The 27,205-nt window shown below is 42.0% G+C and overlaps 1 pseudogene across 1 annotated transcript in view; it reads left to right on the top strand.

Moving 5' to 3' along the window:
• The first annotated feature begins 4,521 nt into the window (after positions 1-4,521).
• LOC144319975 (immunoglobulin heavy variable 3-23 pseudogene) overlaps positions 4,522-27,205 on the top strand; it is a 186,786-nt pseudogene continuing 164,102 nt past the window's right edge. The window contains exon 1 of the transcript XR_013385591.1: positions 4,522-4,718. The product of XR_013385591.1 is annotated as an immunoglobulin heavy variable 3-23 pseudogene (transcript). The remainder of the gene's footprint in view (positions 4,719-27,205) is intronic.

Below are 27,205 nucleotides of genomic sequence, written 5' to 3'. Positions count from 1 at the left end.
TTGCCACAGATTCCTGGACCTTTCCTGAGTGGCCAGTAAAGAAGCAACACTCCTCTTTTGTGGCAGCACATAACCCCCCTCCTTGCTTGCAAAAGCCTCTCTACACTTAAGATGCTTCCATCTTTTTAAACCTTAAAAGACTTTAAAAGCAAGGCTGAATTTTGTGCACATTTTTAAATTGCTAATGGGGATTGGTCGTGGCACAAAGAGGACAGAGCATAAGCAACATTAATGGGGTAAGTGAGAACGATGCAGTCTTCGCTTTAGGGGATTGTGGCCTTTCCATTCTGGAACAAAGTCCATGATAATGGCGTGTGGGTCAGCTGTCCAGAAGTGGGTGTAGTGGACCCAGGGAGTAATACCATCATCCTTGAGAGCATTGGGAGTGGTCAGGATCACAATTTAGTGTCCCTTCTAGCGAGGTTGAAGTGTCTGCTGTTGGTATCTCCTCACTTACACCCAGTCACCTGGCCGGTATCCATGGGACCCAGAGGTCGCCCAGTCTCTTAGAAGGCCATCATCTATGGTCACAACTGCTCATGGATTTGTAACATTTGGAGGGAGAAAAGGAGTTAGTGATTATCAAATTCAGCAAGTACCTCAGGTTTTAAATTGGAGATAAGAGGTGGAGGAAGACCGAACATTATCTCGTAGGGAGTCAGTCCGATCTTATATGGGAAGTTCCTCACCCTATATAGGGCGAAGGGGAGGAGAGTCACCCAGTCCCTGCCAGTCTAATTAGTTAAAGTATCTTTTAATATTCTGTTCACCCTCTCTACCTGTCCTGAGCTTTGGGGCCTATATGCACAATGTAATTTCCAGTCTGCCCCAAGTGCTAGTGCCACTCCCTGTGTTACCTTAGAGATGAATCCTGAGCTGTTGTCTGATCCAATCTTAACAGGAAAACCATACCTCAGTTTTTTTACCCAGTGGCCCTCTTCTTTGCAAAAAGCACATTGGTTTTTCTTCAGCTTAGGGCACTCCTGATGGGGACCAGGGCCATCCTCCTTACATGTCCCTGAAGCCAGCATCTTGAGGTGCCTCAGTCGTTCCCGGAGGTCCTCCGTGGTTGTGACCAGCAGGATCTTGGCCAGGCCTCAGGTCTAATGGTCACATAGTTTGGCTTGTTTCTCTTCCTAACTTTCTCTATTATTATAGACTCTTTCTGCTACTATTACTAAGTCCTGCAAGCTCTTCTCTCCTAGTCTCTCTATTCTTGCAATTTCTTTTTAATATCCAAAGCGGCCTGGTTAACAGAAGCCATGATAATTGCAGCCTTTGTTTCTGGGGCTTCTGGGTTCATAGGGGTGTACTGCCTAAAAGCTTCCATGATTCTATCTAAGACGGCTGCTGGACTCTCATCCTTACCCTGTCTCACATCATATACCTTGGCCAGATTGGTAGGCTTGCAAGCGGCAGACTGGAGACCTGCCATTAGAGTCTGGTGGTAGACCCGGAGCCTCTCCTTACCTTCAGCTGAGTTGTAGTCCCAGGTGGGGCGGGATAAAGAGAAGGCAGCATTTATGAGGTCTGGGTTTTGAGTCAGCTGTCTGTCCTCTCCCAGGACAGACTTCCAGGCTTCCATCTGAATTCGTTGTCTCTCTTCGGTGGTGAAGAGATCCTGCAAGAGCTGTTGGCAGTCATCTGAAGTAGGCTGGTGGATAAAGAGAATAGTATCTAAAAGCACGATTAGATCTCTTGAATCTGGAATCTCCAACCAGGCACATGCACATGAGAATCAGCTCAGCAAGCCGCACCCCAAGAACGCCAACTGTAAGGTCAGGAGAAGAGCAAGTTCTTGACCAGCAGCACTGGAAACCTAGAGGGGTATATGAGGGATTTACAGTATATAGAAGTAGATGGTACTCTTCCTTTCTTTCCTGTTTACTTTTGGTTTTTCCCCTTTTTAATTCTTCTTTTCCTTTTTTTTCTCTCCTTTGTGATTCTTGGAATTTATTGTTTACTACTTAGTTTTAAAATTTGATTTTCAGTTAAGGGGATCTTTTGCTTTATTTCATTCTGTATTTTGTTTTCAATTTCTGGCCTCCTACCTTGTCAGAATTATCTAGGGTGAAATTTACTCAGGTTGTGGTTAATATTCTTGATGCAGCCCGCTGAAACTGTCACTCTGCACTGAGCAAAATGGCTAGACAGAAGAAATAACCACAAAAGAAAGAAACAGAAACAATACTCTCTGCCTCAGACTTACAGAACTTGGATTACAACTCGTATTCAGAAAGCCAATTCAGAAGCATAATTGGAAAGATACTAGTGGCTCTGGAAAAAGCATAAAGGATCAAGAGACTTCATGAATTCAGAATTTACATCTAATTAGACAAAATTTAAAAATCTCAATCGAATGTGATGCAATCTAAACTGGAAGTCCTAATGATGAGTCTGTTTTCTTAATAATAAATTTATTTTTTATTGGTGTTCAATTTGCCAACATACAGAATAACACCCAGTGCTCATCCCATCAAGTGCCCACCTCAGTGCTAATGACGAGTCTTAATGACATAGAAGAAAGAGTGAGTGACATAGAATACAAGTTGATGGCAAGGAAGGAAGCTGAGAAAAAAAAGGGAAAACAAAAGACCATGAGGAAAGTTAAGGGAAATAAATGATGTGGGTGCACACTCCTCACCACTTCTTGTCCTGAAGGCCCAGGAGCAGGTTCAGATGGAGGTTCTGGGCAGGTTTCCTGTAGGGCTCTATATCTTCTCCATGGAGCATATTCCCCCAGGGAGCCTCTATAGACTCAAGATTATGAGTTGACTACTTCAGTGTGTAATTTTAAAATTTGTTTCTTTATAAGAAACAGTTATTTGTATATTCACAGAGCACACAGTTGCTTACACTTCTTACACTTGTCACTAAATAGGAATAAATTACAAATATCTCCATTTTGAGGATGTCCAAAATAGGTTAACCTATATAAGCACCTATAAAAAAATCGACGTAGAGAGAAACAATATGAAATATTGGAAAATGGTTAGTGATCTCAAGAAAGCAGCACAAATCATGAAATGATAATAGAAGATGCCTGAGGTACTACCCAGGGTCTCAGGTGGAACCTGTCTTCTCCCAAGGTCACCAGGTGGTACTGAAGGTCATGGGTACACTGTGCACAGAGACCAGAAGCTTCTACTGGATCCATGTTTATCCCCAGGATGAGGAGCTGGATTGGAGAACCTTCCATCTGCAGGGAATAACTCATTGACCAGTCAGGTACTGATATCAGTTCCCTCTGTGTGACCTCTACCATGCCTATGTTGGAACCTAATGACATTGAAATTTGGAAGGAGGTGGAGCCTTAGGGGAACACTTAGGGAAGGAGGGTGAAGCCTCAGGATAGGACCCTATCAAAACACCACCAACACTTTTCTAGGGAATGGAACAAGCCTAAAATTTGTAAATAAACAGAAAAGATTCTGAGTGAGCAAAAGAATGTTGAAACAAAAAACAAATCAGGGCAGCCCGGGTGGCTCAGCGTTTTAGCACTGCCTTTTTGTCCAGGGCTCGATCCTGCAGACATGGGAACAAGTCCCATATCCGGCTCCCTATATGGTGCCTGCTGCTCCCTCTGCCTGAGTCTCTACCACTATCTCTGTATCCTTGTGTCTCTCATGAGTAAATAAATAAAAACTTAGAAAAAACAATGCAAAAGTCAGGACAAACGTATGGTCTCATTCATTTGGGGAATATAAATAATAGTGAAAGGGAATAGAAGGGAAGGGAGAAGAAATGTGTAGAAAATATCAGAAATGGAGGTAGAAAATGGAAGACTCCTAACTCTGGGAAATGAACTAGGGGTGGTGGAAGGGGACGTGGAGGGGGGAGGGCATGAATGGGTGACGGGCACTGAAGGGGGCACTTGACGGGATGAGCACTGGGTGTTATTCTGTATGTTGGCAAATTGAACACCAATAAAAATAAATTTATTATTTAAAAATACTGCAATAAACATAGGATGCACGTAAAAAAAAATAAAATAGACAATGCATCCTTAAGACATGAGGAAAATGCTTTCTGCCCCAGACTGGAAGACCTACCAGTAAAAGTAGCAAGAAAACTACATTAAAAAAAAGAAAAAGTGGTAACCTTGAAAGAAAATAATTAGTTTTCCTATGACAATGTCTTAATAGAGTCAATGAGTAAAAATGTCACATAAAACCTGGAAGAAATAACTCATGAACTCAGCAAAAGAATCAGTATATAAAATCAGCAAATAAAATAAAGATATATTCCTACAAAATAAATAAAAATTACATGTACAAAATTAACAAAATAATCCGATTTCCACTAGCACCAAAAATAAATATTTAGGATTAAAATTTATTAACAAGATGAAAATTCTCCAGAAAATGACCTATACTGATGTGTCTTTTGAAAGGAACCAAGAAATTCAAAAATAACTGTCATTAGAACTTCATATAGTCAGAGAGCCATCTACACAAATTGCTATAGAATTGTGGTGCAACACTTGTGTTGGCTTTAAATACACGAATGTAAGTCTGTAGCTGGTTATTTGGTCAGAGGACATGCAAATAGGGCTCTCCCTTCACTGATTAAACCAGCCCAGTCCCGACCCTGCAGCTGGGAGAGGAGCCCCAGCCCCAGGATCCCCAGGTGACCCAATTCAGTGATCAGGACACAACACAGACAAATTACCATGGAGTCTGTGCTCGGCTGGGTTTTCCTTGTCGCTATTTTACAAGGTAATTCATAGAGAATCAGAGACCTTGAGTCTGTGAATGAAGGTGAGTGAGAAAAACAGGGGATGTGGGACAGTTGTTTGACCAGGATGTCTTGTGTCTGCAGGTGTCCAGGGTGAGGTGCAGCTGGTGGAGTCTGGGGGAGACCTGGCGAAGCCTGGGGGGTCCCTGAGACTCTCCTGTGTGGCCTCTGGATTAACCTTCAGTAGCTACAGCATGAGCTGGGTCCGCCAGGCTCCTGGGAAGGGGCTGCAGTGGGTCGCAGCTATTAGCTATGATGGAAGTAGCACATACTACACTGACGCTGTGAAGGGCCGATTCACCATCTCCAGAGACAACGCCAGGAACACAGTGTATCTGCAGATGAACAGCCTGAGAGCCGAGGACACGGCTGTGTATTACTGTGTGGACACAGTGAGGTGAACTCAGTGTGAGCCCTGACACAAACCTCCCTGTAGAATGGGTTCAGGACCACCAGGGGGTGCACACTCCTCACCACTTGTGTCTTGAAGGCCCAGGAGCAGTTTCAGATTGAAGTTATGGGCAGGTTTCCTGTCAGGGACGGGGCTTCCTCTCCATGGAGCAGTTTCCCCCCGGGAGCCCCTCTGAACACTTGATTATGTGTTTACCTATTCAGTCTCTTTCTTAGAGACCTAGAATTCAAATATAGAACTTGCACTTACTTGTACTTAAATTCTCCTGACCCGAAATTTTAATCAATTACAAATAACTCAATTCACATCATCTTAACCTTTGAATGAGTTCTAGTAGTAATCACTGTGGATCACAGGACCCCAAGCTAACATGCTGTCTTGCACATTGCGGTATAGCAGAATCCCCAGTCAACACAAGAGTAAAGAGACATTCTACAAAAATGTTAATAACAGCCTGGGAGTGAGAGAGATTTCCTGCATGACATCATGACATGGTAGGGATGTGGACTCAGAGGTCATTCACACAAATGCACACACACACACACACACACACACACACACAATCACAAGAGTATAACCATTCATCACCTTCACCTTCATGTCTGATGAGTGCCAGGCAGGCCTCTCATCAGGTCATAAATGCCTGGATGGTGCTGGGGAAGGACACTGGCTCCGGGTGTGTATTGTGGGTCAGTGGTGGGACGGGGTCCTGCTCCAGGAGGGGCTTGTGTGGAGTTAGTGTCCCAACTTCATCAAAAGAGGGAACTCCTGGGTTACTGTTTGATTTCTTATCCAATGGGTGCAGGAGAAGAATGAGCAAGGAATGTCAGGGAGGTAACAGGCAGTAAAGACTGGACATGGTGTGAGGAATCATTTCACTAAACAAGCATCAAACTGGAAGGAAAAAATAGAATCATGGTCATTCTCAGTAGACAGATGTCTGAATCATAGGGAAAGGAGATGAATAATATATGGAAGCAGCACGAAACTTTAAGTAATAATACAAATAGGCCAAGATCCTACTCAGGTCTCAAATGGAAGCTGTCCTCTCCCCAAGGTCACAATCTGGTTCTGAAGGTCATGTACACACCATGTGCTCAGAGACCAGAAGCTTCTACTGGATCAATGAGGAACCTCAGTGTTAGGAGGTGGATTGGAGAACCTTCCACCTGCAGGGAATAACCCATGGATCCTTCTGGTGCTGAAGTCAGTTCAGATTCTGATCCAGGAATTAGAGAGACCCCCCCTAAAATCAATAAAAACCGTTCAAAACCTCGAAATTTAATAGTGAAACTTGCAAATTTCAAAGATAAAGAGAAGATCCTTAAAGCAGCAAGACACAAGAAATCCCTGAATTTTATGTGGAGGATATTAGGGTATGAGCAGACCTCTCCACAGTGACCTGGTGGCCAGAAAGGCCTGACAGGATATATTCAGGGTCCTAAATGAGAAGAACATGCAACCAAGAATACTTTATCCAGCAAGGCTCTCATTCAAAATGGAAGGAGAGATAAAGAGCTTCCAAGACAGGCAGGAACTGAAAGAATATGTGACCTCCAAACCAGCTATGCAAGAAATTTTAAAGGGGAATCTTAAAATTCACCTTTAAGAAGGATTTCAGTGGAATAATCCACAAAACAAGGACTGAATAGATATCATGATGACACTAAACTCATATCTGTCAATAGTAACACTGAACGTGAACGGGCTTAATGACCCCATCAAAAGGCTCAGGGTTTCAGACTGGATAAAAAAAGCCGAACCAGGGATCCCTGGGTGGCGCAGCGGTTTGGCGCCTGCCTTTGGCCCAGGGCGTGATCCTGGAGACCCAGGATCGAATCCCACGTCGGGTTCCTGGCACGGAGCCTGCTTCTCCCTCTGCCTGTGTCTCTGCCTCTCTCTCTCTCTCTCTGTGTGACTATCATAAATAAATAAAAATTAATAAAATAAATAAATAAAAAAGCCGAACCCATCTATTTGCTGTCTACATGAGACTCATTTTAGACAGAAGGATATCTACAACCTGAAAATAAAAGGTTGGAGAACCATTTACCATTCAAATGGTCCTCAAAAGAAAGCAGGGGTATATCTTATATCAGATAAACTAAAATTTACCCCGAAGACTGTAGTGAGAGATGAAGAGAGACACTATATCATACTTAAAGGATCTATCCAACAAGAGGCCTTAACAATCCTCAATATATATGCTGCGAATGTGGGAGCTGCCAAATATTTAAACCAATTAATAACCAAAGTGAAAATGCTTAGATAATAATACACTTATACTTGGTGACTTCAATCTAGTGCTTTCTACCCTCGAAAGGTCTTCTAAACACAACATCTCCAAAGAAACGAGAGCTTTAAATGATACACTGGACCAGATGGATTTCACAGATATCTACAGAACTTTACATCCAAACTCAACTGAATACACATTCTTCTCAAGTGCACATGTAACTTTCTCCAGAATAGACCACATACTGGGTCAAAATCGGGTCTGAAACGATACCAAAAATTGGGATCATCCCCTGCATATTTTCAGACCATAATGCCTTGAAATTAGAACTAAATCAAATTGAGAAGTGTGGAAGGACCTCAACCACGTGGAAGTTAAGGACCATCCTGCTAAAAGATGAAAGGGTCAACCAGGAAATTAAGGAAGAATTAAAAAGATTCATGGAAACAAATGAGAATGAAGATACAACCATTCAAAATCTTTGGGATGCAGCAAAAGCAGTCCTGAGGGGGAAATACATCGCAATACAAGCATCCATTCAAAAACTGGAAAGAACTCAAATACAAAAGCTAACCTTACACCTAAAGGAGCTAGAGAAAAAACAGCAATGGACCCTACACTCAGCAGATGAAGAGAGTTAATTAAGATTCGAGCAGAACTCAATGAAATCGAGACCAGAAGAACCGTGGAACAGATCAACAGAACCAGGAGTTGGTTCTTTAAAAGAATTAATAAGATAGATAAACCATTAACCAACCTTATTGAAAAGAAGAAAGAAAAGACTCAAATTAATAAAATCATGAATGAGAAAGGAGAGATCACTACCAACACCAAGGAAATACAAACGATTTTAAAAACATATTATGAGCAGCTATATGCCAATAAATGAGGCAGTCTAGAAGAAATGGAAGCATTCCTGTAAAGCCACAAACTACCAAAATACCATGGACTTTCTTCAGAGCGTTGGAACAAATTATTTTAAGATTTGTATGGAATCAGAAAAGACCCCGAATAGCAGAGGGGAATTTTAAAAAAGAAAACCATAGCTGGGGGCATCACAATGCCAGATTTCAGGTTGAAATTGAAACCACAGCTGCCTTTCCTAATTCAACCAGGCCCACACCTCACTTGCAGCCTGTCCAAACACCCATCATCTCATGACATCCGTGTTTCAAGACTTCCTGCACTGATGGGAAAGGCCTGTTAATACTAGGTGCTATTGGATACTCAGAAAGCATGAACAAGTGTCTACTGGCATTAATCTGGAGCTACTATTCCTCTATAGGGAATAGGTCAGATCTCGACGATTCAGGTTTACTCTGTGCTGTTCCCCTTAATTTCACCACCTGACATCAATAACGGATGTCTGTTTCTAATTCAATATTTTGAATGTAATGTCTAGTTCTAGATATTATGAAGCTCTCGACTTCCCCTGGAGATTTCCTACGACCCAACAATTGCACTAATGGGATTTACTACAAAGATACAGATTCAGTGAAAGACCACAACACCCACACCCCAATGTTTATAGCAGCAAGGTCCATAGTAGCCAAAGTGTGGAAGGAGACTCGGTGTCCATCGAAAGATGAATGGATAATGAAGATGTGGCCTATATATACAATGGAATATTACTCAGCCATTAGAAATGAAGAACACCCACCATTTGCTTTGACGTGAATGGAACTGGAGGGTATTACGCTGAGTGAAGTAAGTCAGTCGCAGAAGAACGAATATATGGTCTCATTCCTTTAGGGAATATAAAAAGTAGTGAAAAAGAGTAAAGGGGAAAGGAGATAAAATGAGTGGGAAATACCAGAGAGGTCGACAGAATATTAGAGACTCCTAACTCTGGGAAAGGAACTCTGGGAAGGGGTAGTGAGTGGTAAGGGAGGTCGCCGGAGGTAGGGGTGACTGGGTGACGGGCTATGAAGCTTGACCTGATGAGCACTGAGTGTTATACTATATGTTGGCAAAGTGCACTGCAATGAAAAATAATTAAGAAATAAAATTTGAAAAACAAAAAAAACTTCAGATAATGAGGAATAATCCTAACCAAAGAGGAAAGGACCTATAGTCTAAAAATTCTAAAATACATATGACAGACATTAAAGAAGACAGAAATATATGGAAAACAGTCTATTCTCTTGTATTGGAAATATAAATATTCATATAATATCTAAACCACCAACAGCAATCTATGCATCCAATATGAACACTATCAAAACACCACCAACATTTTTCTAGGGAATGGAACAAGTCTAAATTTTAGAACTAAACAGAAAAGATTCTGACTAGGCAAAAGAATGTTGAAACAAAAAACAAATCAGGGCAACCTGGGTGGCTCAGCATTGTAGCACTACCTTTTTGTTCAGGCCTGATCCTGGAGACCTGGGAATGAGTCCCATATCAGGCTCCCTGCATGCTGCCTGCTGCTCCTTCTGCCTGTGTCTCTGCCATTCTCTCTGTCTCTCTGTGTCTCTCATGAGTAAATAAATAAACCTTAAAAAAAAGCAAAAGCCATCACAATTCCGGATTTCAAAGTTGTGATCGTCCAAACAGTATAATAGTGGCAGTAAAACAGGCACATGGTCAGTGGAATAGAATAGAGAACCCATAAATGGACACACAGCTCTATGGTCAACTTATCTTCAACAAAGTACAAAAAACTATCAACTGGAAAAAGGACAATCTCTACAACAAGTGGTGATGGGAACATTGGACAGCTGCAATTCGAAGAATGAACCTGGGCCATTCTTACATTCCACACAAAGATAAACTCAGAGTAGATGAAAGACCTAAATGTGAGGCAAGAAACCATCAAAATCAAGGAGATTTTGTGACCTCGGCCGCAAATGGGTTCCTGGTACTCGCATCTCCAAAGGGAAGGGAAACAAAAGTAAAAATGAACTCTATGGACTACACCAAGGAAGGAGCTGTCTTACAGCTGTGGAAACACTCAACATAATTTAAAGGCAACCTAACAAATTGGAAATATTGGGATCCCTGTGTAGCTTGAGCATCTGTCTTTGGCTCAGGGAGTCCTAGAGCTCTAGGATTGAGACCAGCATCAGGCTCCCTGTGGGGAGCCCACTTCTCCCTCTGCCCGTCTCTGCATCTCTCTCTCTCTCTCTCTCTGTCTCTCTCTCTGTCTCTCATGAATGAACAAATAACATCTTCCAAAAGAATAAAAACAATGGGAGAAGAGATTTGCAAATCTATCTCCAGATTATGGCAGGTTTCCAAAATCGAAAAACAAATTACCAAACTAAACAACCCAAAGGGAAAACTACAATCATAAATGGGCGGAAGACATGAAGAGACACCCAGTCCTGATTTGAGTTGTCAACTCTCACTTTATATTAGGTAGGTCATCCACATGCAAAATGAAATTTATTGTCTCCTCTAGGTCTGCCTTATATCAACTGCATGATTAGAACAGGCAATGCATCCTGAAGACAAGAGGAAAATACTTTCTGCCCCAGACTGGAGGACCTGCCAGAAAACGTAGCAAGAAAACTACTTAAAAAAAAAAAAAGAGAACTTGGTAACCTGTAAAGAAAATAATGAGTTTTCCTATGACAATATCTTAATAGAGTCAATGAGTAAAAACCTTACATAAAAACTGGAAAAATAACTCATGAGCTCAGAAAAAAAATCAGGATATAAAATCAGCAAATAAAATAAAGATATATTCCTACAAAATAACAACAAATTACATATACAAAATAACAAAATAATCCGATTTACACTGGCACGAAAAATAAATATTTAGGATTAAATTTTACTAATAAATTGAAATTTCTCCAGAAAATGACCTATATTGATGCGTGTCTTTGAAAATACACACAGAAACTCAAAAAGAACTGTGCCTAGAACTTCATATAGTCAGAAGGCCATCTACACAAATTGCTATAGAATTGTGGTGCCACATTTGTTCTGGCTTTTATTTTTTTTTAATTTTTATTTATTTATGATAGTCACAGAGAGAGAGAGAGGCAGAGACACAGGCAGAGGGAGAAGCAGGCTCCATGCACCGGGAGCCCGACGTGGGATTCGATCTCGGGTCTCCAGGATCAAGCCCTGGGCCAAAGGCAGGCGCCAAACCGCTGCGCCACCCAGGGATCCCTGTTCTGGCTTTTAAATACACGAATGTAAGTCTGGAGCTGGTTATATAGTCAGAGGACATGCAAATAGGGACCTCCCTCCACTGATTAAACCGGCCCAGTCCTGACCCTGCAGCTGGGAGAGAAGCCCCAGCCCCAGGATCCCAAGGTGACCTGATTCACTGATCAGGACACAACAGAGACAAACCACCATGGAGTGTGTGCTCGGCTGGGTTTCCCTTGTTGCTATTTTAAAAGGTAATTCATAGAGAACCAGAGACCTTGAGTCTGTGAGTGGAAGTGAGTGAGAGAAACTGGGGATGTGGGACAGTTGTTTGACCAGGATGTCTTGTGTCTGCAGGTGTCCAGGGAGAGGTACAGCTGGTGGAGTCTGGGGAAGATTTGGTGAAGCCTGGAGGGTCCCTGAGACTCTCCTGTGTGGCCTCTGGATTCACCTTCAGTAGCAGTGAAATGAGCTGGGTCCACCAGGCTCCAGGGCAGGGGCTGCAGTGGGTCTCATGGATTAGGTATGATGGAAGTAGCTCAAGGTATGCAGACACTGTGAAGGGCCGATTCACCATCTCCAGAGACAATGCCAAGAACACGCTGTATCTGCAGATGAACAGCCTGAGAGCCGAGGACACGGCCATATATTACTGTGCAGACACAGTCAGGGGAAATCATTGTGAGCCCAGACACAAACCTCCCTGTAGGTGGGGATCAGGACCACCAGGGGGTGCGCACTCCTCACCATGTCTATCTTGAAATCCCAGGAGCAGGTGCAGAGGCTGGTTCTGGGCAGGTTTCCTGTCAGGGTCAGGGCTTCCTCTCCAAGGAGCAGTTTCCCCCAGGGAGCCCCTCTCAACACTTGATTATGTGTTTACCTATTCAGTCTCTTTCTAAGAGACTTAGAATTCAATGATATCACTTGCACTTACTTATACTTAACTTTTCCTGACCCAAAATTTTAACCAATTACAAATAACTCCATTGACATCATCTGAACCTTTTCATGAGTCCTAGTGGCACTCACTATGGATCACAGGACCCCAAGCTAACATACTGTCTTGCACATCTTGGTATATTGAAATCCCCAGTCAACACACGAGAAAAGAGACATAATACAAAAATGTTAATACCAGCCTGGGAGTGAGAGAGGTTCCCAGCTGACATGGTAGGGAAGTGGACTCAGAGGTCATTCACACACACACACACACACACACACAATAATGAGAGTATAACCTTTCATCACCTTCACCTTCATGTCTGATGAGAGCCAGGCCGGCCTCTCATCATGTCACAAATGCCTGTATGGTGCCAGGGAATGACACTGGCTCTTGGTGTGTGTTGTGGGCAAGTGGTGGATATGGCGTCCTGCTCCAGGAAGGGCTTGTGTGGAGTTAGTGTCCCAACTGCATCAAAAGAGAGAACTCATGGGTTATTGTTTGATTTATTTTACTTTGGGTGGAGGAGAAGAATGAGGAAGGAATTTCAGGGAGCTCCCAGTTAATAAAGACTGGATATGGTGTGAGGAATTTCACTAAACCAGGGTAAAACCGGAAGGACAAAAGAGAAACATGGACATTCTCAGTAGACAAGTGTCTGAATCATATGGAAAGGAGATGAATAATATATGGAAGCGGCAGAAAACTTGAAATAATAATACAAATAGTCCAAGATCCTATCCAGGTCTCAGATGGATGCTGTCCTCTTCCCAAGGAACCATCTGGTTCTGAAGGTCATGTGTACTTGGTGTGCTCAGCGACCAGTAGCTTCTACTGGACCATGAGGATCCTCAGGGAGAGGAGCTGGATTGAAGGACCTTCGACCTGCAGGGCAAAACTCATGGATGCTTCAGGTGCTTATGTCAGCTAACTGGTTGTGACCTTTACCATCCCTGTGGTGAAACCTAATGTCCATGATATGGGGGAGGAGATGGAGCCTTAGGGGACCATTTAGGTTTGGAAATGCAGCCTCATGATGGGATCAGGGCCCTTATACACCAGGATTGGGAAAGCTCCCTGCACCCTGGCCCGTTTTGATGTGCCTGGGAAAGGACGGGGTAGGATGTGGGCGCTCTCCAGACACCACAGCTTCCTGTCCCTGGACCTCAGATGACTGAGACGCCAGATCTGTGAGAATGAGTGTCTGTTGTTTGATCTGCCCAGTTCATGTATGATTTTCCAACAGGGGGCAGAGGCTGAAGTAATTTTTTTCTTTATTTAAATTGAATTTACCAACATTCACTATACCCTCAGTGTTCATCACATCACGTAACCTCCTTAACTCCGATCACCCCGTGACCCCATTCCCCACCTCCTTCCTTCCAGTGACCCTCAGTTTTTTTCCCCAGACTTAAGTGTCTCTCATGATTTGTCTTCCTCTCTAGTCTTACCCCACTTTTTCACTCTTTCCCTTATGGTCTCTTTCAATATCAATGAGATCATATCATTGCCTTTCTGTAATGGATTTATTTCTCTCAATATAATGACTCCAGTTCCATCCATGTTGACGGAAATATTATTTCATGATATTCATTGTGTCTGAAGGCTATGTAATATCCCATTGTATATATATAGCACACCTTATTTTTGTATATTGTTTATTGGAGTGGGATTCGCCAACATATAGCATAACACCCAGTGTTCATCCCATCAAGTGCCCCTCTCAGTGCCCGTCACTCAGTCACCCCCAACCCCCGCCCACCTCCCCATCCACTACCCCTTGTTCTTTTCCCAGAGTTAGGAGTCTCTCAACTTCTGTCACCCCCTCTGATATTTCCACTCATTTCCTTTCCATTCCCCTATAATCCCTTTCACTGTTTTTTATATTCCCCAAGAATGAGACCATAAAATGTTTTTCCTTCTCCGATTGACATATTTCACTCAGCATAATATCCTCCAGTTCCATCCATGTCGAAGCAATTGGTGGGTATTCGTTTTTTCTAATGGCTGATTAATATCCCATTGTATACATAGACCACAGCTTCTTTATCCATTCATCTGTCAATAGACACTGAGGCTCCTTCCACAGTTGGCTGTTGTGGACTTTGCTGCTGTGAACATTGAGGTGCAAGTGTCCCTTCATTTCATTAAATCTGTGTCTTTGGGGTAAATGGCCTTAAGTGCAATGGCTGGTTCCTGAGGTGGCTCTATTCTCATGTTTTAGGACATTCCATCCTGTTTTCGGTAGTGGCTCTACAAGCCTAATTCCCACCAGGAATGAAAGAGGTTTCCACTTTCTCAATATCCTCCCTTATATTTGTTGTTTCTGGTCTTTTTACTTTATCCATTCTGAGTTGTATAAGTGGGATCTTAGTGTGGTTTTCATTTGTATTTCCCTGATGACAAGTCATGTGGATCATTTTCTCCTCTGCCAGTTGGCCATTTGTCAGTCTTCTTTGGAGAAAAGCCTGTTCATGTATTCTCCCCATTTCTTGACTGGATTGATTGTTTTGTTGGGAGCTGAATTTGTTATGGAAATATCTTGTCCTATTCTGCAGGCTGCCTTTTGTTTTGTTGCCTGTTGCATTGTTGTACAGATTCTATCTTGATGAAGTCCTAACAGTTTATTTTTCCCTTTGTTTCCTATGCCTTTTGAGAGATGCCTTTTTAGCAGTCACTGAAACTGAGGACAAAAAGATGCTACCTGAATTCGCCTCTAGGATTTGGATGAACTGCTGTCTCAGATTTCAGTATTTCATTATTTTGAGATTATCTTTGTGCTTTGTGTAGCAGAATGCTCCACTTTCATTTTTATGCAGGTGGCTGTCCAATATTTTTCAGATCCATTTTTGGATGTGTATTTCTTTCATTAGATATTTTTTTCTTGCTTTTTGAGGAGTAGTTGCCCATAGAGCTGAGGGTCCCTTTCTGCGTTCTCTGCTCTGTTTCATTGATCTATGTGTTGTTTTTGCCAGTACCAGGCTATCTTGATGATAAAGGCTTTATAATAGAGCTTCTCTACAAACATTGTTATGCCCTCCTGCTGTAGTTTTGTTTATGTTTTTTTTTCCAAAATGATTCTACCTGTTTGGAAACTTAGGAAAGAAATTGAGGAAGACACTAAGAGATGGAAAACATTCTGTGCTTACAGATTACAACAACGAATATTGTCAGGGCACCTGTGTTGCTCAGAGGTTTAGTTTCTGCAATTGGCTAGGGTTGTGATCCTGGGGTCCTGGGGTGGAGTCCTGCATCAGGCTTTTGGAAGGGAGCCTGCTTCTCCCTCTGCCTATGTCTCTTCCTCTGTCTCTGTGACTCTCCTGAATAAACGAATAAATCTTTAAAACAAAAACAAAAATATTGGTGATCCCTTCTTGACTCAACGGTTTGGCGCCTCTCTTTGGCCCAGGGTGTGATCCTGCAGTCCTGGGATCAAGTCCCATTTGAGTCTCCCTGCATGGTCTTGCTTCTCCCTCAGCCTGTGTCTGCCTCTCTCTCTCTCTCTCTATCATAAATGCATAAATAAAATCTTAAAAAAAAAACCAAAAATAAATACTGTGACAATCTCTATGTTGCCCAGAACCTTCTACATATTCAAAGCAATCCTTGAGAAAGCATCCTGGACATTTTTCACAGAGTATGGACATATAATCCTAAGATTTTTATGTCACACACAGAGACATTAGGGACACATGGATGCACTGGCATGGCCCTGCTGTTTTTGTTGTGAGCAGTATGACGTAACCGCCCTCAACCAGTGAAGGGTGCATTTCTCACCTGGAACTAGGACTAATCTTTTGCAAACCATAGGTATCTGTCAAAAAGTCACAGTGGACACACTGAACAGAAAGAGAACAATGATACAAGAGAGTCAGAGATACTCAGACACTTTGAAACTTCAGTTTAAAGATGTTCTGTTATAACATTTCCAGAAGATGAGGATGTGATAACCCAGTGAGATTTGTGTCTCACCATCACCTTACAGGGTTGTGTTGTACTGATGGCTGTTAGGTGTGTCCCTTGTCACTGGATGAACATTTGGTGCCAGTGTCCTCATTTCAACCATCTGTGACTCCCTCTCTGGCCATGAGATCAGTTTCCCTTTAGGATTTCCTCAATGGAACCCCTCAAGGGACCTACATGACTTATTTACCTCTTATCATTTTATTTAAATTCAGTCATTTTTGTCATGGAATTTGCAACAACCTGGTAACATGACCTGGTTATGTCAATATCTAATAGCTCTACCATCCTATTCCATAGTCTACATGTGAACTTACATGACAGTGAAGCTATTTCAGGGAAGGTAAGTCCACTCATAGACAGAAGGCAGGGGAGTAGCTCTGAATCCTCAGAAGGACGACATTGGTTGGCTGTGATGATTTTATCAACATTTATACAAATAGCAGCTGTCCCCAAACATGAACACTCGGAAAATAGATGTGAGATGATGGTGGAAGGGATGGAGCACACAGTTCCTCTTGCTGTGTGCAGCCCTCGAACTGAGCTGGGCTTACCTGGATGTCTAAATGCACACTGCAATTGGCAATGGATTGTTATCATTTGCTGTTGGTGTTGTTTCCTCTGTAGATGCTGACACCGCACCTTGTTGAGGCCTGTATTGGGGTTTTGTGACTCTTCCTGACTGCATTGGAGAGCCGTTATGAACATGGCCTCCTATCTCAAGCCTGAGATTGAATGTTTGCACCCCGGAGTCTTCAGGGAGCCCTCATAAGAGAGCCATCAAGCCCTTTCTGTCCTCAGTTGACATCTGAATCATGTGTTCACCATACCTGTCTCTGAGCTGGTTTATCTCAGGCACATGAATGGGTCTCTAAATGACAATATGAAAAGCTCCTGTACTGTGGACCTGGGCTGGTCCTCTGAGGGGGTGACATGAGAGCTGGTTTACTTCCTGACTGCTCGTCTCAGAATAGAGGTCCCATGACCACACAGTGTTCAGTTTATGGAAACAAAGCACAACGCCTGCACTCAGACCCAATGTTCACACGTCTTCAGGTTCCTGTCCTTCTTAACCATCCATCACATGGTGCCACTTTTTCTTCTTGGCACTTAGGGGGTCCTTACTTCCAGGAAATTTCTCCATTTTTCCATTTGAGCACCATGATGTGAGGTTTGTCCACCTCAGGAGTAGAATTCTACAAGTTCATATGTTCCTTTCTTGTCCTTAAAATCCTTAACAGTAGCTTCTGCAAGCAACCTCCCTCCTGCTGTCATCCTCATGGTTGTATCTCCCCAATGTCAACATGCACAGCTCCAACACTCCAAAACCTGCTCAGTATTCTATTAAAAGTCTTGCTGTTGTTGTTTTTTCAACTCTGATCAATTTTATGGATGTTCGAAATGATTCAATAACTATCCAGCTGTTCCAGGGATGTGACAAGCCCTGAGTCCCCCTAATCTTCTGACATGTTAACTTCTCTCTCCCATATTTTCTTATACTAAAGATGGTGTGGCGAATTTTTTCTGATTTATATGTTGTAGGTGAACTTTGGACACTGGTGTTTTGTTTCAGAGTGTCGTAAACATATTTTCGCCCCTACTCTGATTCTGGATCCTAAGGACTCATTTTCGTTTGTACAAGCCTACTGAGTATTGTACTAATATTATATTATGTTTCAAGAAGTAATTATAGACATATGTGGTCCATGCACATAAGGTCATCCAACAAGTGAGATAAGGAACAATGCACCACCTAACAGTGAGACTGGGGCTTCAAGGAGGGCACAGATGCTCCCAAAGGACCAGAATTGCTGGAATATTATTGGTAGGACCCCATGTCTCTGTGCAGGAGACACAGGTGCCATTTGGGTGGTGGGCCCTGCTTGTGGTCTTCCCGATGCATATGATCCATTCAAAGATGGAAAGGGGGGTACCCGACTGTCAGCAGTTTTGTGCCACGTTCAGCCCAGGGCCAGATCCTGGAGATCAGGGATCGAGTCCCACATCAGGTCCATGCATGCAGCCTGCTTCTCCCTCTGCCTGTGTCTCTGCATCTCTCTCTCTGTATGTGTGTGTGTCTCATGGATAAATAAATAAAACATTAGAAATCAAAGACGGAATGGGCTAGATTTGGAAACAGAACAGAAGGCCTGTATGCAGCCAGCAGAGTCAGGGGGACTGATCTAAGAAAACCAATATTACAGTTGATAAGAGACACAAATTGGAATTGGATTGAAACTGAAATTTCCTGCTGCATTTGTTATCAAAAATACCTGATAAATCCGTAGAAGTTCATGGTATATACTTTACTTCCCTTAGATGGAATATAGTATTTGAATGAAAAAGGAATTCTTGAAAAACTTACACTTGCAAGGCACCACTATACTGTTAGTTTAGGAGGGATGAGAAAAATAGAATTATAGGCTATACAATGGAAAATGTTCATTCTGACACGAGTTTATTATATCCAAAACTCTGCTTGAATGAGCTCATTCTGCATCAGGTAAGCTCTTCAAAGCGATTACAGAAGATCACAGAGTTAACTGCAGTGGAACACAGTGACTGAGTTGTTAGAGACTTACAAATAGAACTGCATTACCTGAAACCCTCTGAAATTCAGCTAAATTCTAAATTTAGAATTGCAGGAATATTATAGGCAAGACTCCGTGTCTTTGTGAAGTGGACACAGGCATCTTTTGGTTGGTGGGTTCTGCTGGCAGTCTTCCTGATGCATGTGATCCATTCAAAGTTGCAATGTGTTAGATTTGGAGACAGAAGACAAGTCCTGTACATAGCCCATAGGGTCAGGGGGAATTTCAAAATTACGGTTGTTTAAAGGCATAGATTGAAACTGAATTTTCCTGTCACATTTATCAAAAATACCTGATCAATCTGTAGAAGGGTTCAAGGGTAGATATTTTTCTTCTCTTAGATGGAATGTACTATTGGAATGTAAAAGGAATTCATCAAAAACTTACAGTGGAATGGCAGCATTACACTGTTCATTTAGGAGGGATAAGATAAGAAAAATAGAAATATAGGCTATACAATGGAAAATGTTCATCCTGACACCACTTTATTTTATCCCAAAATCTTCATGAATGCAGCTCATTCTTTATCATGTAAGCTCATCAGGCCCATTACAGAAAAGCACAGATTTGACTGGATTGACACACAGTGACTGAGTTGATAGAGAGTTACAAATCCAACTGCATTAATTGAAATCCGCTGAAATTCAGGTAAATTCTAAATTTAGCAAAATCATGTGATCCTCAATAAAGGAGGGGTCCACATTTCTAAGGAACCCTGCCACTCTGTCATTCAGGTGTTTCAAGAGGGCCAGTAAGTCCTATGGAGAGGAGCACAGGCCAGATTCTGACTCACTGAAATGTGCCCAAGGGCAAATCACAAACCCTGAATAATTTAAGGGTAGGAAAAAATCACTGTATGTGGAAACATGACACCTATAAAAACAAGATTTCTGTGCAAATATCATTACAAAGTACCACATGGACAAAAAGTCTGAAGTCTGGGATATTACCTAATAAAAATATAGTTTCTCAAAGTAGTCAATATGAACACACAAAGGCAGTCACATCTGCTCTGTTCACAGCAGTTTGACACAAATGATCCCAAGCTGAGCATATTGTGAGAGGACATGTATATAGGGGCCTCCTTCCATGAACTAAAACAGACCAGACCTGAACCTGCATGTGGGAGAGGAGCCACATCTCCAGGAACCATAGGTAACCCCAAGCACTGATCAGGTGAGAACACAGACAACTCACTATGGAGTGTGTTCTCAGCTGCATTTTTCTTGACACCATATATAATTCATTATGCTATATATGTATATATATATATATGCCATATATATATTTCATAATATATATCTCAATATGCGAACATATGGCATAACACCCAGTGCTCATCCTGTCAACTGCCCTCCTCCGTGTCTGTCACCCTGTCACCCCAACCCCCCGCCCACATCCCCTTCCACTATCCCTTGTTGTTGTCCCAGAGTTAGGAGTCTCTCATGTTCTGACTCCCTCTCTGATATTTCCCACTCACTTTCTCTGCTTTAGCGTTTATTCCTTTTCACATTTTTTTATATTCCCCAAATGAATGAGAACATATGTTTGTTATTCTCCTATTGAATTACTTCACTCAGCATAATATCCTCCAGCTCCATCCACATTGAAGCAAATGGTGGGTATTTATCATTTCTAATAGCTTAGTAATATGCCACTGTATACATAGACCACATATTTTTTTATCCACTCATCTTTTAATGGACACTGAAGCTCCTTCCACAGTTTAGTTGTTGTGAACATTACTGCTATAAACATTGAGGTGCAAGTGTCTTGCCATTTCACTGAAACTGCATCCTTAACGCTATTTTAAAAGGTAATTCATGGAGAACAACACACCTTGAGAATGTGAGTGGAGATGAAGTGAGAAAAATGGGATGGGTGACCGTATTCTGACCAGGATGTCATCTGTCTGCAGCTGTCCAAGGTGAAGTACAGCTGCTGGAGTCTGGGGGAGACCGAGTGAAACCTGGGGGGTCCCAGAGACTCTCCTGTGTGGCCTCAAGGTTCACCTTCAGTAGCTACAGCATGCATTGGCTCCGTCAGTCTCCTGGGATGGGGCTACAGTGGGTCACATACATTAGCAGTAATGGAAGCAGCACATACTATGCAGACGCTGTGAAGGGTCGATTCACCATCTCCAGAGACAAAGCCAAGAACATGCTTTATCTACAGATGAACAGCCTGAGAGCTCAGGACATAGCCCTGTATTACTGTGCAGATGCAGTGAGGGGACGTCACTGTGAGCCCAGACAGAAACCTTCCTGCAGGGACTCAAGTATCGATGGGATATAGGGGCTCTCATGTCACCAGAGAGTGCTCAGGTCACCAGGCCCTGTTCAGGACAGCAGGGGTGAAATGGAACCAGGATGTATAGGTGAAAGTTCAGGAAAATATCTATTTTCATTTGTCTAAAATACAAAATAAGCTCTTTTGGGTTGAAATCTGGATTAATACAGTTTGTAATATTTTATTTATATTATTGCTCTTAATGTTAGTTTTATGATACAATAATATTTTTAACTATTATTATTTTTATTAGAGTTCAATTTGCCAGCATATAGCATAACACCCAGTGCTCATCCTGCCAAGTGCTCCCCTCAGTGCCCGTCACCCAGTCATCCCAACACTCCACCCACCTCCCCTTCCACTACCCCTTGTTCATTTTGCAGAGTTAGGTGTCTGTCATGTTGTGTCACCCTCACAGAAATTTTCACTCATCTTCTCTCCTTTCCGTTTATTCCATTTCAGTAATTTTTATATGCCACAAATGAATGAGACCATATAATGTTTTTCCTTTTTTGAATGAATTTTTTAATCAGCATAATTCCCTCCAGGTCCATCCATGTCAAAGCAAAAGGTGGGATTTGTCGTTTCTAATGGCTGAGTAATATTCTATTGTATACAAAGACTACATCTTCTTTGATACAATAATATTTTTAAATAAAATAGCTTTGTTTTTGTTACATTGAATTAGCCAACTTATACTACATACTTCTTTTCTGATGTTCAATAATCCATCAGGTGCTTATAACAGTATAGATGACATCATTTGCCCTCTTTAATGCGCGTCACACAATGACCCAATAGATCCACTAACCTCCCCAGCATTATACCTCATTCTGTTTCCTCTAGTTAATGGTTTCTTGTGTTCTGTCTCCCTCTCTAATGATTCCCATGCTACCCAGCATTAGCCAATGTTACCTTAAAATGTAACATATATCCCACATTAAACAGAAATGATATGATAATTGTCCTCTGATTGACTTATTTTACTCAGCAAAATACCCTCCAGTTCCATCAATGTCACTGTAAATAGTAGGTATTTGATATTTCTGATGGCAGAGTAATATCCCATTGTATATATTCCTCATGATATTTATCAATACTTCTGTTGTGGACGTCATGACTCCCTCCAGAGTTTGGCTATTGTGTACTTTGCTGCTATGAACACTGGGGTTCAGGTGCCCTTTGCATCACTACATCTGTGTGCTTGGGGTAAATACTTAGTAATACAATTCCCAGAGCATATGCCATTCACAACAAAGGAAAGAACCAGAGGTAATACTCTCTGCCATAGATCTAATTAAGAAGGATAAAGTAAAAAATAAGAGCTCCAATACAGGATATTAATTTTAAAGTTACTAGTTGCATTTCAGGAAAGCTAAAACACACTACATTATAACTTAGCATAGAAATGAACAAATTCAGTTGTAAATTAAAAATGATCAATGTGAGATAGGGTCTAAACTAGATGCTAGGGATCCCTGGGTGGCGCAGCGGTTTAGCGCCTGCCTTTGGCCCAGGGCGCGATCCTGGAGACCCGGGATCGAATCCCACGTCAGGCTCCCGGTGCATGGAGCCTGCTTCTCCCTCTGCCTGTGTCTCTGCCTCTCTCTCTCTCTGTGTTACTATCATAAATAAATAAAAATTTAAAAAAAGTGCTCTAAATAGCTATTTAAAAATAAATAAATAAATAAATAAACTAGACGCTGTAACAGCCATGGTAGATAAGGTCGAATGGAGCATAGGTGACATAGAAGACAAGGTGATAGAAAGGAAAGAAGGTGCGGAAAGTAGAGAAAAACAAATAATGGACCATGAAAGGCTTGAAAAATCACTTGTGCCATAAGTTCAAACTAAATTAAAATATTTAGGGCCCAAGAAGGTAAGGAAGAGAGAGAAGGACAGAACGTATATTTGAGAAAATCATAGCAAAGACTCTTTTTCTTTCTTTTCTTGAAAGATTTAATTTATGTATTCATGAGAGACATAGAGAGAGAGGCAAAGACATAGGCAGAGAGAGGAGCAGACTCTATGCAGGGAGCCTGATGTGGGACTTGATAGTGTGTCTACAGGATCATACCCTGGGTCAAAGGCAGGTGCTGAACAGCTGAGTCACCCAGGAGTTCCAGCAGACTCTCTTTTTCAATAAAAAGACATATCCAGATTGAAAGTGAGAGAGTAAACTCCCACTGATCATGTCAATGGACTTCAAGAGGAAGGAAGAGGAGCAATACTTATAGGAGCTGATCTGGAATTTAAAACAAAGCCTATAATAAAGGATGAAGAAGGATACTATATCACAAAAATTGTTTATCCAACAGAAGTTCTACCTTTTCAAAATATTCACACTGCTAACTTCGGAGAAGACAAGTGCACAAACCAATTAACCCTAAATTTAATGACACTCATGGCTAGTATTACCTTTACAGCAGGGACATCAATGTCCCCTGACAGCAGTGAGAATCATCTAAGCAGAAGTTCAACAAGAAACAAGGGGTTTGAGAGACATACTGGATCAGACATACTTCACAAGTATATCAGAGCAATTTTCCCAGAGCAGAATACACGTTCTTCTTTATTGCATGTAGAAAATACTCCAGAATTGATCATACACATGGTCACAACTCATGTGTCAAGTGGTACAGAACGGTTGAATTCACTCCATGCATATTTTCAGACCAATATGCTATGAAACAAGAAGTCAGGGATCCCTGGGTGGCGCAGTGGTTTAGCGCCTGCCTTTGGCCCAAGGCGCGATCCTGGAGACCCGGGATCGAGTCCCACATCGGGCTCCCGGTGCATGGAGCCTGCTTCTCCCTCTGCCTGTGTTTCTGCCTCTCTCTTTCTCTCTCTGTGTGACTATCATAAATAAATAAAAATTAAAAAAAAATGTTTAAAAAAAGAAGTCAAACCCAATAAAACATGGAAAGCCCATAAAGGACAATGTGATAGCACCTCACACCTGTGAGAATGGGGAAAATTAAAAAGATATGAAACAACAAATGTTGAAGTGGATGTGGGGAAAAGGAACCCTCTTGCATTGCTGGTGGGAATGTGAGTTGGTACAGTCACTTTGGAAAACTGTGTGGTGGTTCCTCAAAGAGTTAAAAATAGAACTGTCCTACAACCTAGCAATTGCACTGATGGGGATTTACCTCAAAGATACAGATGCAGTGAAATGCCTGGACACCTGTGTCCCCATGCTTATAGCAGCAATGTCCACAATAGCCAACCTGTGGAAGGAGCCCTGGTGTCCATCGAAAGATGGATGGATAAAGACGATGTATTTTATATTTACAATGGAGTATTCCTCAGCCACCAGAGAAGAGGAATACCCACCAATTGCTTCAACGTGAGTGGAACTAGAGGGTGTTATGCTGAGTGAAGTAAGTCAATTGGAGGACAAACATTATATGATGTCATTCTTTCGGGTAATATAAAAAATGGGGTAAAGAATTATAGAGGAAATGAGGGAAAATAAGCGGAAAAAATTAGAGAGGATGACAAAATATGAGAGCCTTCTACATCTAGGAAATGAACAGGAGGTAGTGGGAGGAGAAGTGGGTGGGACATGGGATGACTGGGTGATGGGCACTGAGGGGAACACTTGAGCAGATGAGCCGGGAGTGCTATGGTATATGTTGGAATGAACCTTCAATAAAAAATACATAACAATTAAATAAATGCACATAAAAGAACATCTTATTGAAGAAGAAATAAGTGAATGAAGAAATTTAAGAATTTAAGCAAAATTTCAATCAATGAACATTAAATCACAATCATGCAATCCAGTATGTCTCTAAACCCCTTGTTTCCTTGTAAAGCTTTGGGACACATCAAAAGCCATCCACCAAGGGAATGACAGAACAATACAGGTCTTCTCCAGGACCTGATTGAAATGGGAGCACATCCAGTGCATTAGCAGAGTGAAGATGAGGGTAAAACATATTGCCAGGCTGGTGCTCCCACATGCAGAAGAATGAAAGTGGACACTTTTCTTACATCATCACAACAATGGACTCAAAGATCTAAATGAGTCGGGAAACCATCAGAATCCTCAGGAGAACACAGGCAGCCCTTTTTCTACCTTGGCTGCAACCACTTCTAGACGAGTCTCCAGAGGCAAGTGAAAGAAAAGCAAAATGAAGTATGGCGACTTCATCAAGAAAGAGCATTTTCACACAAAGGAATCACTCAGTGTAATTAAAAGGCAGCCTACAGAATGGGAGAAGATATTTGGTAATGTCTTATCAGATTGAAGGCTCGAATTCATATGTAAAATGAACGTATCAATCTCAACAGTCAACAGTATCTCCAATGAGAATAGGGCAGAAGTTGTGAACAGACTTCCTGTCCTGTCCTGAGATCCCACATCACACCATATATTAGGGAGTTCATTCTCATGCAAAATGAAATTCATTTGCTCTCCTAGATTTGCCATATATCAAACAAAATATTAGAAGAAAGAGTCTGACAGAAAAGAAGGAAAACATCAATGCCTCTAAGTCAAAGATTACCATAGAAATTAGGCAATAATAAAATAAAAGATTTTAAAATCATTCAACAGGAATAAAATAATTTGTTTACATGTACATTGTCAGCAAGGAAAATAATTTCAAAAAACACTTAAAAGGAAGTAATGAACTCAGGGAAAATCCAGGATATCAAATCAAAATAGACCATAAAGTTAATTTCTACACACTAACAACCAAATTTCTGTATAAAATATACAAAACATTCCCCTTTACACTGGTATTACAAATAAATATTTATGACTACACTGGCTTAAGGAGAGAAAATCCTCTTTAAAAATGAACTATATTAATGAGAGTCTTTCAAAAGGCACAGAAACGCAAAAATAACTACTTTGATGGATTAGAAGTTCATAAATTCACTGTACCAACAAAAGAATGTGATCTACCATTGTGAAGTTATGCCTGTATATAACTTGTAAAGAATTGAATCTAAGACTGGAGCTGACTATATAGTCAGAGGACATGCAAATCAGGCCCTCCCTACACTGATTAAACCAACTGAGCCCTGACCCTAAACCTGAGGGGAGCCCCAGCCCCAGCCCCAGGATACCCAGGCGGCCCCATTCAGTGCTCAGGGCACAACACAGACAAACCACCATGGAGTCTGTGCTCAGCTGGGTTTTCCTTGTCACTATTTTAAAATGAAATTCATGGAGAACAAGGGACCTTGAGTCTGTAAGTGGAGGTGAGTGAGCGAAAGAGGGGATGTGGGACCGTTTCCTGACCAGGATGTCTTGTGTCTGCAGGTGTCCAGGGTGAGGTGCAGCTGGTGGAGTCTGGGGGAGACCTGGTGAAGCCTGGGGGTTCCCTGAGACTCTCATGTGTGACTTCTGGATTCACCTTCAGTAGCTATTGGATGAGCTGTGTCCGCCAGGCTCCAGGGAAGGAGCTGCAGTGGGTCACGTACATTAACAGTGGTGGAAGTAGCACATGGTACACAGACGCTGTGAAGGGTCGATTCACCATCTCCAGAGACAACGCCAAGAACACGCTGTATCTGCAGATGAACAACCTGAGAGCCGAAGACACGGCCGTGTATTACTGTGCGAGGGACACAGTGAGGGGACCTCAGTGTGAGCCCAGACACAAACCTCCCTGTAGAAGGGGATCGGAACCACCAGGGCATGCACACTCCTCACCACTTCTGTCTTGAAGGCCCAGGAGCAGGTGCAGAGGGAGGTTCTGGGAAGGTTTCCTGTCTGGGTCAGGGCTTCCTCTCCATGGAACACTTTCCCCCAGGGAGTCTCTCTGAACACTTGATTGTGTGTTTACCTCTTCAGTCTCTTTCTTAGAGACTTAGAATTCAACTATAGCACTTGCACTTCCTTGTACTTAATTTTTCCTGAACTGAAATATTAACCAATTACAAATAACTCCATTCATGTCATCTGAACATTT

This window comes from Canis aureus, chromosome 9, assembly GCF_053574225.1.
Source record: "Canis aureus isolate CA01 chromosome 9, VMU_Caureus_v.1.0, whole genome shotgun sequence".
Classification (NCBI taxonomy): domain Eukaryota; kingdom Metazoa; phylum Chordata; class Mammalia; order Carnivora; family Canidae; genus Canis; species Canis aureus.
Note: the sequence above shows the minus strand (reverse complement) of the source record. Positions and strands in the feature narration are given on the sequence as shown.